Source organism: Eptatretus burgeri, chromosome 2 (assembly GCF_056783735.1).
Source record: "Eptatretus burgeri isolate ZD-2024b chromosome 2, Ebu_testis_v1, whole genome shotgun sequence".
NCBI lineage: Eukaryota > Metazoa > Chordata > Myxini > Myxiniformes > Myxinidae > Eptatretus > Eptatretus burgeri.
The window spans coordinates 91,526,299-91,540,040 of record NC_140962.1 but is presented as its reverse complement, the minus strand read 5'-3'; positions in this window follow the sequence as shown (position 1 = coordinate 91,540,040).

The window sequence follows — 13,742 nt, the reverse complement described above, 5'->3', positions numbered from 1 at the left end:
ATCACTTTGACGGGCGGGGAGGGGGCTCGTTAATCTATTCCTTTCATGGTTTGGTTATATTTTCATGATCCATTGCCTTCAAGGGTACTTTCCCATTGATCGGGCTCTGGATTCCACACGTGGAAGCAACCGTTCTTGACTTTAAGAGAGGTTCAAGGAAGGTAAATATACTTCATTCATTTCATTTGTTGGTGAAATGGAGATGGAGAGGTCACTTTCGATGTGTCCATCACTTTGACGGGCGGGGAGGGGGCTCGTCATTCTATTCCTTTCATGGTCTTGGTTACATTTTCATGATCCATTGCCTTCAAGGGTGCTTTCCGATTGCTCGAGCTCTGGATTCCACATCTGGAAGCAACCATTCTTGACATTTAGAGGTTAAATGTAGGTAAAAATACTTCATTCATTTCCGTTGATGGTGAAATGGAGATGGAAAGGTCACTTTCAATGTGTCCATCACTTTGCCGGGCGGGGAGGGGGCTCGTCAGTCTATTCCTTTCATGGTCTTGGTTATAATTTCATGATCCATTGCCTTCAAGGGAACTTTCCGATTGGTCGGGCTCTGGATTCCACACATGGAAGCAACCATTCTTGACCTTCAGAGGTTCGAGTGAGGAAAATATACTTCATTCATTTCCTTTGTTGGTGAAATGGAGATGGAACTCACTGCGGACCTGTCCATCACTTTGACCGGCGGGGAGGGGGCTCGTCAATCTATTCCTTTCATGGGCTTCGTGATATTTTCATGATCCATTTCCTTAAAGGGTTCTTTCCGATTGCTCGGGCTCTGGATTCCACAAGTGGAAGCAAACATTCTTGACATTAAGAGGTTCAAGGAAGGTAAATATACTTCATTTATTTCCTTTGTTGGTGAAATGGAGATGGAGAGGTCACTTTTGATGTGTCCATCACTTTGACGGACGGGGAGGGGGCTCGTCAATCTATTCCTTTCATGGGCTTGGTTATATTTTCATGATCCATTGCCTTCAAGGGTACTTTCCGATTGCTCGAGCTCTGGATTCCACACGTGGAAGCAAGCATTCTTGACCTTGTGATGTTCATTGTGAGTAAAAAATACTTTCCTCATTTCCTTTTGGTGAACTGGAGATGGAACTCACTGCGGACGTGTCCATCACTTTGACGGGCGGGGAGGGGGCTCGTCAATCTATTCCTTTCATGGTCTTGGTGATATTTTCATGATCCATTGCCTTCAAGTGTACTTTGCGATTGCTCGGGCTCTGGATTCCACACGTGGAAGCAACCATTCTTGACCTTGTAATGTTCAATGTTGGTAAAAAAAGACTTTCCTCATTTCATTTATTGGTGAAATGGAGATGGAACTCACTGCGGACGTGTCCATCACTTTGACGGGCGGGGAGGGGGCTCGTCAATCTATTCCTTTCATGGGCTTCGTTATATTTTCCTGATCCATTGCCTTCAAATGTACTTTCGGATTGCTCGGGCTCTAGATTCCACATATAGAAGCAACGATTCTTGACATTAAGAGGTTCAAGGAAGGGAAATATACTTCATTCATTTCCTTTGTTGGTGAAATGGAGATGGAAAGGTCACTTTCGATGTGTCCATCACTTTGACGTGCGGGGAGGGGGCTCGTCATTCTGTTCCTTTCATTGTCTTGGTTACATTTTCGTGATCCATTGCCTTCAAGGGTACTTTCCGATTGCTCGAGCTCTGGATTCCACATGTGGAAGCAACCATTCTTGACATTTAGAGGTTCAATGTAGGTAAAAATACTTCATTCATTTCCGTTGTTGGTGAAATGGAGATAGAGAGGTCACTTTCATTGTGTCCATCACTTTGACGGGCGGGGAGGGGGCTCATCAATCTATTCCTTTCATGGTCTTGGTTATAATTTCATGATCCATTGCCTTCAAGGGTACTTTCCCATTGATCGGGCTCTGGATTCCACACGTGGAAGCAACCGTTCTTGACCTTAAGAGAGGTTCAAGGAAGGTAAATATACTTCATTCATTTCCTTTGTTGGTGAAATGGAGATGGAGAGGTCACTTTCGATGTGTCCATCACTTTGACGGGCGGGGAGGGGGCTCCTCAATCTATTCCTTTCATGGGATTCGTTATATTTTCATGATCCATTGCCTTCAACGGTACTTTGCGATTGCTCGGACTCTGGATTCCACACGTGGAAGCAAGCATTCTTGACCTTGTGATGTTCATTGTGAGTAAAAAATACTTTCCTCATTTCCTTTTGGTGAACTGGAGATGGAACTCACTGCGGACGTGTCCATCACTTTGACGGGCGGGGAGGGGGCTCGTTAATCTATTCCTTTCATGGTGTTGGTTATATTTTCATGATCCATTGCCTTCAAGGGTACTTTCCAATTGCTCGGGCTGTGGATTCCACACGTGGAAGCAACCATTCTTGACCTTGTAATGTTCAATGTTGGTAAAAAAATACTTTCCTCATTTCCTTTGTTGGTGAAATGGAGATGGAAGTCACTGCGGACGTGTCCATCACTTTGATGTGCGTAGAGGGGGCTCTTAAAGCTATTCCTTTCATGGACTTGGTTATATTTTCATGATCCATTGCCTTCAAGGGTACTTTCCGATTGCTCGGGCTCTGGATTCCACACGTGGAAGCAACCATTCTTGACCTGAAGAGGTTCAAGGAAGGTAAATATACTTCATTAATTTCCTTTGTTGGTGAAATGGAGATGGAGAGGTCACTTTCGATGTGTCCATCACTTTGACCGGCGGGGAGGGGGCTCGTCAATCTATTCCTTTCATCGCCTTCGTTATATTTTCATGATCCATTGCCTTCAAGGGTACTTTCCGATTGCTCCGGTTCTGGATTGCACACGTGGAAGCAAACATTCTTGACATTAAGAGGTTCATGGAAGGTAAATATACTTCATTTATTTCCTTTGTTGGTGAAATGGAGATGGAGAGGTCACTTTCGATATGTCCATCACTTTGACGGACGGGGAGGGGGCTCGTCAATCTATTCCTTTCAGGGGCTTCGTTTTATTTTCATGATCCATTGCCTTCAAGGGTACTTTGCGATTGCTCGGACTCTGGATTCCACACGTGGAAGCAACCATTCTTGACCTGAAGAAGTTCAATGAACGTAAATATACTTCATTCATTTCCTTTGTTGGTGAAATGGAGATGGAAAGGTCACTTTCAATGTGTCCATCACTTTGACGGGCAGGGAGGGGGCTCGTCAATCTATTCCTTTAATGGTCTTGGTTATATTTTCATGATCCATTGCCTTCAAGGGGACTTTCCGATTGGTCGGGCTCTGGATTCCACACGTGGAAGCAACCATTCTTGACCTTCAGAGGTTCGAGGAAGGAAAATATACTTCATTCATTTCCTTTGTTGGTGAAATGGAGATGGAACTCACTGCGGAAGTGTCCATCTCTTTGCCGGGTGGGGAGGGGGCTCGTCAATCTATTCCTTTCATGGGCTTCATTATATTTTCATGATCCATTGCCTTAAAAGGTGCTTTCCGATTGCTCGGGCTCTGGATTCCACAAATGGAAGCAACCATTCTTGACATTAAAAGGTTCAAGGGAGGGAAAAATACTTCATTCATTTCCTTTATTGGTGAAATGGAGATGGAGAGGTCACTTTCGATGTGTCCATCACTTTGACGGGCGGGGAGGGGGCTCGTTAATCTCTTCCTTTCATGGTCTTGGTTATATTTTCATGATCCATTGCCTTCAAGGATACATTCCCATTGCTCGGGCTGTGGATTCCACACGTGGAAGCAACCATTCTTGACCTTGTAAATTTCAATGTTGGTAAAAAATACTTTCCTCATTTCCTTTGTTGGTGAAATTGAGATGGAACTCACTGCGGACGTGTCCATCACTTTGATGGACGGGGAGGAGGCTCGTCAATCTATTCCTTTCATGGGCTTGGTTATATTTTCATGATCCCTTGCCTTCAAGGGGACTTTCCGATTGCTCGGGCTCTGGATTCCACACGTGGAAGCAACCATTCTTGACCTTGTGATGTTCAATGTTATTAAAAAATACTTTCCTCATTTCCTTTGTTGGTGAAATGGAGATGGAACTCACTGCGGACGTGTCCATCACTTTGATGTGCGGGGAGGGGGCCCGTCAATCTATTCCTTTCATGGTCTTGGTTATATTTTCATGATCCCTTGCCTTCAAGGGGACTTTCCGATTGCTCGGGCTCTGGATTCCACATGTGGAAGCAACCATTCTTGACCTTGTGATGTTCAATGTTCGTAAAAAATACTTTCCTCATTTCCTTTTTGTGAAATGGAGATGGAACTCACTGCGAACATGTCCATCACTTTGATGTGCGTGGAGGGGGCTCGTAAAGCTATTCCTTTCATGGTCTTTGTTATATTTTCATGATCCATTGCCTTCAAGGGTACTTTCCGATTGCTCGGGCTCTGGATTCCACACGTGGAAGCAACCATTCTTGACCTTAAGAGGTTCAAGGAAGGTAAATATACTTCATTAATTTCCTTTGTTGGTGAAATGGAGATGGAGAGGTCACTTTCAATGTGTCCATCACTTTGACGGGTGGGGAGGGGCTCGTCAATCTATTCCTTTCATGGTCTTGGTTATATTTTCATGATCCATTGCCTTCAAGGGTACTTTCTTATTGCTCCGTCTCTGGATTCCACACGTGGATGTAACCATTCTTGACTGTATGATATTTAAGGTTGGTAAAAATACTTCACTCATTTCCTTTGTTGGTGAAATGGAGATGGAACTCACTGCGAAAGTGTCCATCACTTTGACAGGAGGTCAGGCGGCTCGGCAATCTATTCCTTTCATGGGCTTCGTTTTATTTTCATGATCCATTGCCTTCAAAGGTGCTTTCCAATTGCTCGTGCTCTGGATTCCACATATGGAAGCAACCATTCTTGACATTTCGAGGTTCAAGGAAGGTAAATATACTTCATTCATTTCCTTTGTTGGTGAAATGGAGATGGAAAGGTCACTTTCGATGTGTCCATCACTTTGACGTGCGGGGAGGGGGCTCGTCATTCTGTTCCTTTCGTTGTCTTGGTTACATTTTCCTGATCCATTGCCTTCAAGGGTACTTTCCGATTGCTCGAACTCTGGATTCCACATATGGAAGCAACCATTCTTGACATTTAGAGGTTCAATGTAGGTAAAAATACTTCATTCATTTCCGTTGTTGGTGAAATGGAGATAGTGAGGTCACTTTCAATGTGTCCATCACTTTGACCGGCGGGGAGGGGGCTCATCAATCTATTCCTTTCATGGTCTTGGTTATAATTTCATGATCCATTGCCTTCAAGGGTACTTTCCGATTGATCGGGCTCTGGATTCCACACGTGGAAGCAACGGTTCTTGACCTTAAGAGAGGTTCAAGGAAGGTAAATGTACTTCATTCATTTCCTTTGTTGGTGAAATGGAGATGGAGAGGTCACTTTCGATGTGTCCATCACTTTGACGGGCGGGGAGGGGGCTCGTCAATCTATTCCTTTCATGGGCTTCGTTATATTTTCATGATCCATTGCCTTCAAGGGTACTTTGCGATTGCTCGGACTCTGGATTCCACATGTGGAAGCAACCATTCTTGACATTAAGAGGTTCAAGGAAGGTAAATATACTTCATTCATTTCCTTTGTTGGTGAAATGGAGATGGAGAGGTCACTTTCGATGTGTCCATCACTTTGACGAGCGGGGAGGGGGCTCGTCAATCTATTCCTTTCATGGTCTTGGTTATATTTTTATGATCCATTGCCTTCAAGGGTACTTTCCGATTGCTGGGGCTCTGGATTCCACACGTGGAAGCAAGCATTCTTGACCTTGTGATGTTCAATGTTAGTAAAAAATACTTTCCTCATTTCCTTTTGGTGAACTGGAGATGGAACTCACTGCGGACGTGTCCATCACTTTGACGGGCGGGGAGGGGGCTCGTTAATCTATTCCTTTCATGGTCTTGGTTATATTTTCATGATCCATTGCCTTCAAGGGTACATTCCAATTGCTCCGGCTGTGGATTCCACACGTGGAAGCAACCATTCTTGACCTTGTAATGTTCAATGTTGGTAAAAAAATACTTTCCTCATTTCCTTTGTTGGTGAAATGGAGATGGAACTCACTGCGGACGTGTCCATCACTTTGATGTGCGTGGAGGGGGCTCTTAAAGCTATTCCTTTCATGGTCTTGGTTATATTTTCATGATCCATTGCCTTCAAGGGTACTTTCCGATTGCTCGGGCTCTGGATTCCACACGTGGAAGCAGCCATTCTTGACCTTAAGATGTTCAAGGAAGGTAAATATACTTCATTAATTTCCTTTGTTGGTGAAATGGAGATGGAGAGGTCACTTTCGATGTGTCCATCACTTTGACCGGCGGGGAGGGGGCTCGTCAATCTATTCCTTTCATCGCCTTCGTTATATTTTCATGATCCATTGCCTTCAAGGGTACTTTCCGATTGCTCGGGTTCTGGATTGCACACGTGGAAGCAAACATTCTTGTCATTAAGAGGTTCATGGAAGGTAAATATACTTCATTTATTTCCTTTGTTGGTGAAATGGAGATGGAGAGGTCACTTTCGATGTGTCCATCACTTTGACGGGCGGGGAGGGGGCTTGTCAATCTCTTCCTTTCATGGCCTTCGTTATATTTTCCTAATCCATTGCCTGAAAGGGTACTTTCCCATTGCTCCGGCTCTGGATTACACATATGGAAGCAACCATTCTTGACATTAACAGGATCAAGGGAGGTAAATATGCTTCATTCATTTCCTTTGTTGGTGAAATGGAGATGGAAAGGTTACTTTCGATGTGTCCATCACTTTGACGGACGGGGAGGGGGCTCATCAATTGATTCCTTTCATGGTCTTGGTTATATTTTCATGATCCATTGCCTTCAACGGTACATTCCGATTGCTCGGGCTCTGAATTCCACAAGTGGAAGCAACCATTCTTGACCTTGTAATGTTCAATGTTGGTAAAAAATACTTTCCTCATTTCCTTTGTTGGTGAAATTGAGATGGAACTCACTGCGGATGGGTCCATCACTTTTATGGGCGGGGAGGGAGCTCGTCAATCAATTCCTTTCATGGTCTTTGTCATGCAGTATTTTCATGATCCATTGCCTTCAAGGGTACTTTCCGATTGCTCGAGCTCTGGATTCCACAGATGGAAGCAACCATTCTTGACATTTAGAGGTTCAAGGTAGGTAAAAATACTTCATTCATTTCCGTTGTTGATTAAATGGAGAGGAAGAGGTCACTTTCGATGTGTCCATCACTTTGACGGGCGGTGAGGGGGCTCGACAATCTATTCCTTTCACGGTGTCGGTTATATTTTCATGATCCATTGCCTTCAAGGGTACTTTCCGATTGCTCGGGCTCTGGATTCCACACGTGGAAGCAACCATTCTTGACCTTGAGAGGTTCAAGGAAGGTAAATATCCTTCATTTATTTCCTTTGTTGGTGAAATTGAGATGGGGAGGTCACTTTCGATATGTCCATCACTTTGAGGGGAGGGTAGGGGGCTCGTCAATCTATTCCTTTCATGGGCTTCGTTATATTTTCATGATCCATTGCCTGAAAGGGTACTTTCCGATTGCTCCCTCTCCGGATTCCACCGTGGATGCAACCATTCTTGTCATTAAGAGGTTCAAGGAAGGTAAAAATACTTCATTCATTTCCTTTGTTGGTGAAATGGAGAGGTCACTTTCAATGTGTCCATCACTTTGACGGGCGGGGAGGGGGATCGTTAATCTTTTCCTTTCATGGACTTGGTTATATTTTCATGATCCATTACATTTAAGGGTACCTTCCGATTCCTCGGGCTTTGGGTTCCACACGTGGAAGCATCCATTCTTGACCTTAAGAGGTTCAAGGAAGGTAAATATACTTCATTCATTTCCTTTGTTGGTGAAATGGAGATGGAGAGGTCACTTTCGATGTGTCCATCACTTTGACGGGCGTGGAGGGGGCTCGTCAATCTTTTCCTTTCATGGACTTGGTTATATTTTCATGATCCATTACATTTAAGGGTACCTTCCGATTCCTCGGGCTTTGGGTTCCACACGTGGAAGCAACCATTCTTGACCTTTAGAGGTTCAAGGAAGGTAAATATACTTCATTCATTTCCTTTGTTGGTGAAATGGAGATGGAGAGGTCACTTTCGATGTGTCCATCAGTTTGACGGGTGGGGAGGGGGCTCGTCAATCTTTTCCTTTCATGGACTTGGTTATATTTTCATGATCCATTACCTTCAAGGGTCCCTTCCGATTCCTCGGGCTTTGTTTTCCACACGTGGAAGCAACCATTCTTGACCTTAAGAGGTTCAAGGAAGGTAAATATACTTCATTCATTTCCTTTGTTGGTGAAATGGAGATGGAGAGGTCACTTTCGATGTGTCCATCACTTTGACGGGCGAGGAGGGGGCTCGTCAATCTATTCCTTTCATGGTCTTGGTTATATTTTCATGATCCATTGCCTTCAAGGGTACTTTCCGATTGCTCGGGCTCTGGATTCCACACGTGGAAGCAACCATTCTTGACCTTGTAATATTCAATGTTGGTAATAAAAATACTTCACTCATTTTCTTTGTTGGTGAAATGGAGATGGAGGGGTCACTTTGGATGTGTCCATCACTTTGACGGGTGGGGAGTGGGCTCGTCAATCTCTTCCTTTCATGGGATTTGTTGTATTTTCATGATCCATTGCCTTCAAGGGTTCTTTCCGATTGATCTCCATTTCTTGAATGTTTTATGTAAATATGACTAAGATGAATTCAACAAAAAGTATTTTTTATACATTACATACAAATAACTCGCAATCATATATATACACTAGCCCACCGGCAGGTAATCATACAAAATCATCTGTGTACCGGAACTTGCACTCATTTCGTGTCAGTGTTCTGTCGTATATGTACATGCATTCTTCCAATGTCTAAATAATGCATTCATTCATTGTCACTGTCGTCACTTGTGGCAACATCTTCTGTGTTGCAGCAGTCGTCGCTCTACATGCATACTACCATACACTCACGTCCCTGTTGTCTCCATCGACATCTCTTCGTGCTGCACGGAGTGGAATATTTGCAAGAACACTTGACGAGAACCAGCACTTTTCTAGGTGCACGTGGTTGGGATTTCCAAACAATGGATATGTCGCCTCTATGTACAGCCCAACCATGGCCATCGGGGAAGGGGCTTCCATTTCTCTTTCCAGGCTTCTCTTCCAGATAGCAGTCTGATAGTTCGCTCGGCGGATATGCAAAATTGCGCTGTCATTGCATGGAGGTAGCTTGGTGATATATGTTGTGTGTCTATTCCATTTTTCACTGCGTACATTGTTTGTGTTTCTACGTTGTGATGAATGGTACAGGAGATATATCACCTTCTCAGTCTGCTTCAGTGTTTCATCATCTGGATCAAAGTTCTCTCCAAGTGTCTTCATGGCCTGGCAGAATTCGTCATTTCCTTCCAGAAGGTTCAGTCATGATTTCTTTCCATGTCCAGTGAATCTACTTGTGGAATCACATCCACTGAATGCATGCATTCCAGGTAGACCAGCACATACATCAGGACCTAGATTTTCAGCAATACTCGTCACATTGATGTACGACCACGCCTTGTTCTTCTGTACTCTGAAGAGCAGTGGTAGTTGTTCTGTGGAACAGAGGAAAACCGACAGCACCAAGACATCTGTATCAGGTGACCTGATCAGGATTGGTGTATCGCTCTCTAAGCTGACATGTTTCGCATGCAGGAGAAGACGGGTGTCGTCCTCTTCATCGTCACACGTGAGGTCATCTTGTGGCACGCCATTATTACATCCTGCATCACTTCTGGCAAAGCGGACACATGTCTTGCCCGATGTAACGTACACTGTTCTGTTAGCTCACAGTGTAACAAATTCACCATCTCCATCATCTGTTCACATCTTCAGCAGGAACGTGAGGAGCTCCTCCTTGTAGGGTCCACATCATAGAGCTTTCTTATACTGCTTGGGGACTGGTTGGTTCCCAGACTTGATGCTGTAGTGGAGTACACCTACGACGTCATCTCTCCGTGCATGCTCGGCATGCTTTATGGAGACCAATGGATATGAATCCACAACCCAGTGAACAATGGCTGCATTCCCTGTTCCTTTAAACAGCAATTTGAAAACCTGCAGTGCCAGATTGCACGTGTTCTTTGGATCCAATGACTGCAGTGCAGCCATAGCGTCTACTATGTGTGTTGTGTTGGGTGGCAGAGGGAGTGGTACAGGTTCTGCTTCATCTCTCAGTATGTGCAGCAGATCTGCTTTTACTGCACTTAGCGTGGCACCGTCTGGGTCTGCCAGAGATCTGGGAACACTCGTCAGTTCATATGACAACAATTCGTCATGGTTCACTTTACCTCTCTGTCCACAATCATACAGCTGTGTGAAGACGGCTGTTGTTTCTTGGTGATAATCTTTCTTTGTGACTTCCTTGGTTTTCTGAGTGAAAGACGCAAATGTTCTCAGTTTTATCTTTAGCAGAGGATCGTGGAAGTCTACATCACCATCTGGATTCCTTCAGTCCCACTTGTCCTGCAATCAGGAGATCCGTCTCGATTCCAGGTGTTGCATGTTTTCAGGTCAGGTCAGGTATGGGAGGATGTGCCAGAACAGCACGTCGCTGCGTCCACTTTCCGCCGGTACTCCAGGGGCCTCCGTCTGGCCATCCCCCAGGCAGATGCCAGGCCCATCCCCATCTCCTTGAGATGATGGTCAACCTGTTGCAACCATGAGGCACGTGGTCGACCCACTGGCCTCCTCCACTCATGAGACTCCCTCGCTGAGAGAATCTGGTGAGCAGGATCAGAGTCAGGAAAACGAGCCACATGTCCATACAGCCGCAACTGATGCTCACGGACTATGCAGGTAACAAATCTCATCCGAGTCTCTCTCAGCAACCGTTCGTTGGACACAAAATCCGACCAGCGATAGCCAAGGATTCTCCGAAGAGATCTGGTACCAAAGGAATTAAGTCTCCATCTCAGATCCTTGGTCAGAGTCCAAGTCTCGCACCCATAGAGCAAAACTGGAAGTACCAAGGACCTGAAGACTCGGACTTTCGTCCTCCTGCACAGATACCGGCAGTGCCACACCCCATGATCCAGTGAATCCATGACTCCCCAGGCCCGACCCAGACGTCTATTGACCTCTGACTCGCAGCCAGCAGAGACATGAATATCACTGCCAAGGTAAGTGAATCTCTCCACGACCTCAACATCCTCACCACAAACAGACACAGACAGGACAGCAGCATCCAAGATGTCAGCGAAAGCCTGGATCTTAGTTTTGACCCAAGAAACCCGTAATCCCAACGGCTCCGACTCCTCATTCAGCACCTCGAGGGCCCCCAAGAGGATGTCTAAAGTCTCCGCAAAGATGACTGCATCATCTGCAAAGTCAAGGTCCGAGATCTTGACATTCCCAAATGACGCACCGCAACTTGATCTCTCCGACATCCTCCCTAAAATCCAGTCCATACAAGTGCTGAAAAGTGTGGGGGCAAGTACACATCCCTGACGAACTCCAGTAACAACTGGAAATAAGTCAGAGATGGTACCACCACACTTCACAGCACTCTCAGTACCAGAGTAGAGTTCAGACATCAGATCGATCAGTTTTGGTAGCACCCCACGAAGACCAAGAATCCTCCAGAGGACATCCCGATTCACTGAATCAAACGCTTTACAGAGATCAACATAGGCTGCAAGCAGCCCCTGCCGAAACTCTCGTCTGCGTTCGGTGAGGACACGAAGTGCAAGGATACGGTCAATCGTTGACCTCTTTGGTGTAAAGCCTGACTGCTCTGGACGCTGGTGCTCAAGCAGATGGTGGCGAACCCAATCGAGAATTATCCGAGCAAAGACCTTGCCCGGCACTGAGAGCAGCGTCACCCCTCGGTAGTTGTTGCAGTCTTGGTGATCACCCTTCCCTTTCCAGAGAGGGACAACAAGGCCCCTCTTCCAGTCAGTTGGGATGATGCCTGTGTTCCAGGCAGAGCACAAAACTGCATGCAACGACACGAGTGCAGCATTTCCACCAGCCTTGAGAAGTTCGGCATGGATGCCACAGATCCCTGGAGCTTTGCCCCGTTTCAACTGGTTCACCGCAGCCCATGTTTCCTCAAGCGTAGGTGGACCACAGTTGATTCGAGGGTCAGCAACAGGGATTGTAACACCCTTGACGTCCAACTTGACAGTTGGGGGATCAGCCTGGTACAACCGCTCAAAGTAACTGGACCAGCGGGCCTTCACTTCAGACTCCTCTGTCAAGAGCCTACCACTCTCTGCTCGAACTGCAGTGCTCCGAGGGATGGGGTTGGATGAACGTAATGCACGAATTCCCCTGAAAGCGGGATGAGAATCACCTGTCCACAGGTGATGCTCTACACCCTCACAGATTCCTCGCACATAGGCCTCCTTGTCCACCCTCAGTGCACGTACAGTTTTACGCCTCAGCTCCCTGAACAGCTCAGCTCTGCCATTCAGCCTGGCCCTGCGACTCTGGTCAATGGTATACAGTGTCCCTTGAGAGACAAAATTCTTCTTTGCCCTGCGGTGAGCTCCAAGGCATCCATCGGCAACATCAAGGACGGTGGTCTTGAAGGCGCTCCACAACTCTTCAGGACCCCCCAAAGCACCCAGACCCCCCAAGTGTCCACTCAGCCTGTTCGCAAACTCCTCAGCTACTCTCTCATCCCTGAGCTTGGCAACATCCAGCCTCGGCTGGGATGGTACCATTCTCCAGGATTTAAGGTGCAGCTTTAGAGTTGCTACAACAAGCCTGTGGTCAATATTGAGGAACTGAGCACTCCGGTAGACCCTGCAGTTCTGGATCATCCTCCAACGACCGTCAATGAGGACATGGTCAATCTCCTTTGCCACACCGCCAGCGTTGGAATACCAAGTTCAGCGATGAGCTTGTGGGCACTGAAACCATGAACCAGCCACCCTAAGTCCATGACTTCTTGCAAAGTCAAGGAACTTAGTGCCATTCTGGTTCATAGTTCCTGACCCATGGGGACCAACACACACCTCATAACCATCCCTATCAGTTCCAGTCGATGCATTGAAATCCCCCAAGACTAGAAGTGTATCTCGTCTGGGGCACTGATCAACCACAGATTCGAGTGTGGCGTAGAATGCATCCTTCACGGTGAGATCACTCGCCTCAGTCGGAGCATAAACAGAGACCAGGGAAATGACACCTAAGGAGTGACGAATCCTTAATCTCATAATACGCTCGTTGACCGGTGTTACCTCAATTATCATTGGGGTCAGCTTATTGGACACAGCTACAGCAACTCCTTGGGTATGGTAACCATCAGAGCGACCAGACCAATAGTAGGTGTAACCACCCACCATTATCTCGCCGCAATCCGGTCTCCGAACCTCAGAGAGAGCTGCAATCCCGATGTCCAAACGCTTGAGCTCAGATGATAACAGAGACAGGTGATCATCCTCTCTTAGGGATAGGACATTCCAGGCACCCACCCGAAGGGACCGCCTCAGGTTAACCCAAGGAGACCGCCATCTGGTGGACGACACCTCAGCACCACTCCGACACACTCTCCCGCAATCTGACCCAGGGATGTTACCCCGTGGTTTCCCTCCTATCAAAGATTGGGGGTCCCGAAGGCTTTGCCCCAATCCCATCATTCGGTGAGCTGCCCTGCGAAGGGAAGCTGCACAGGAGGTACTCCCACGGAGTGGGTTTTCAGATTTTTTTGCG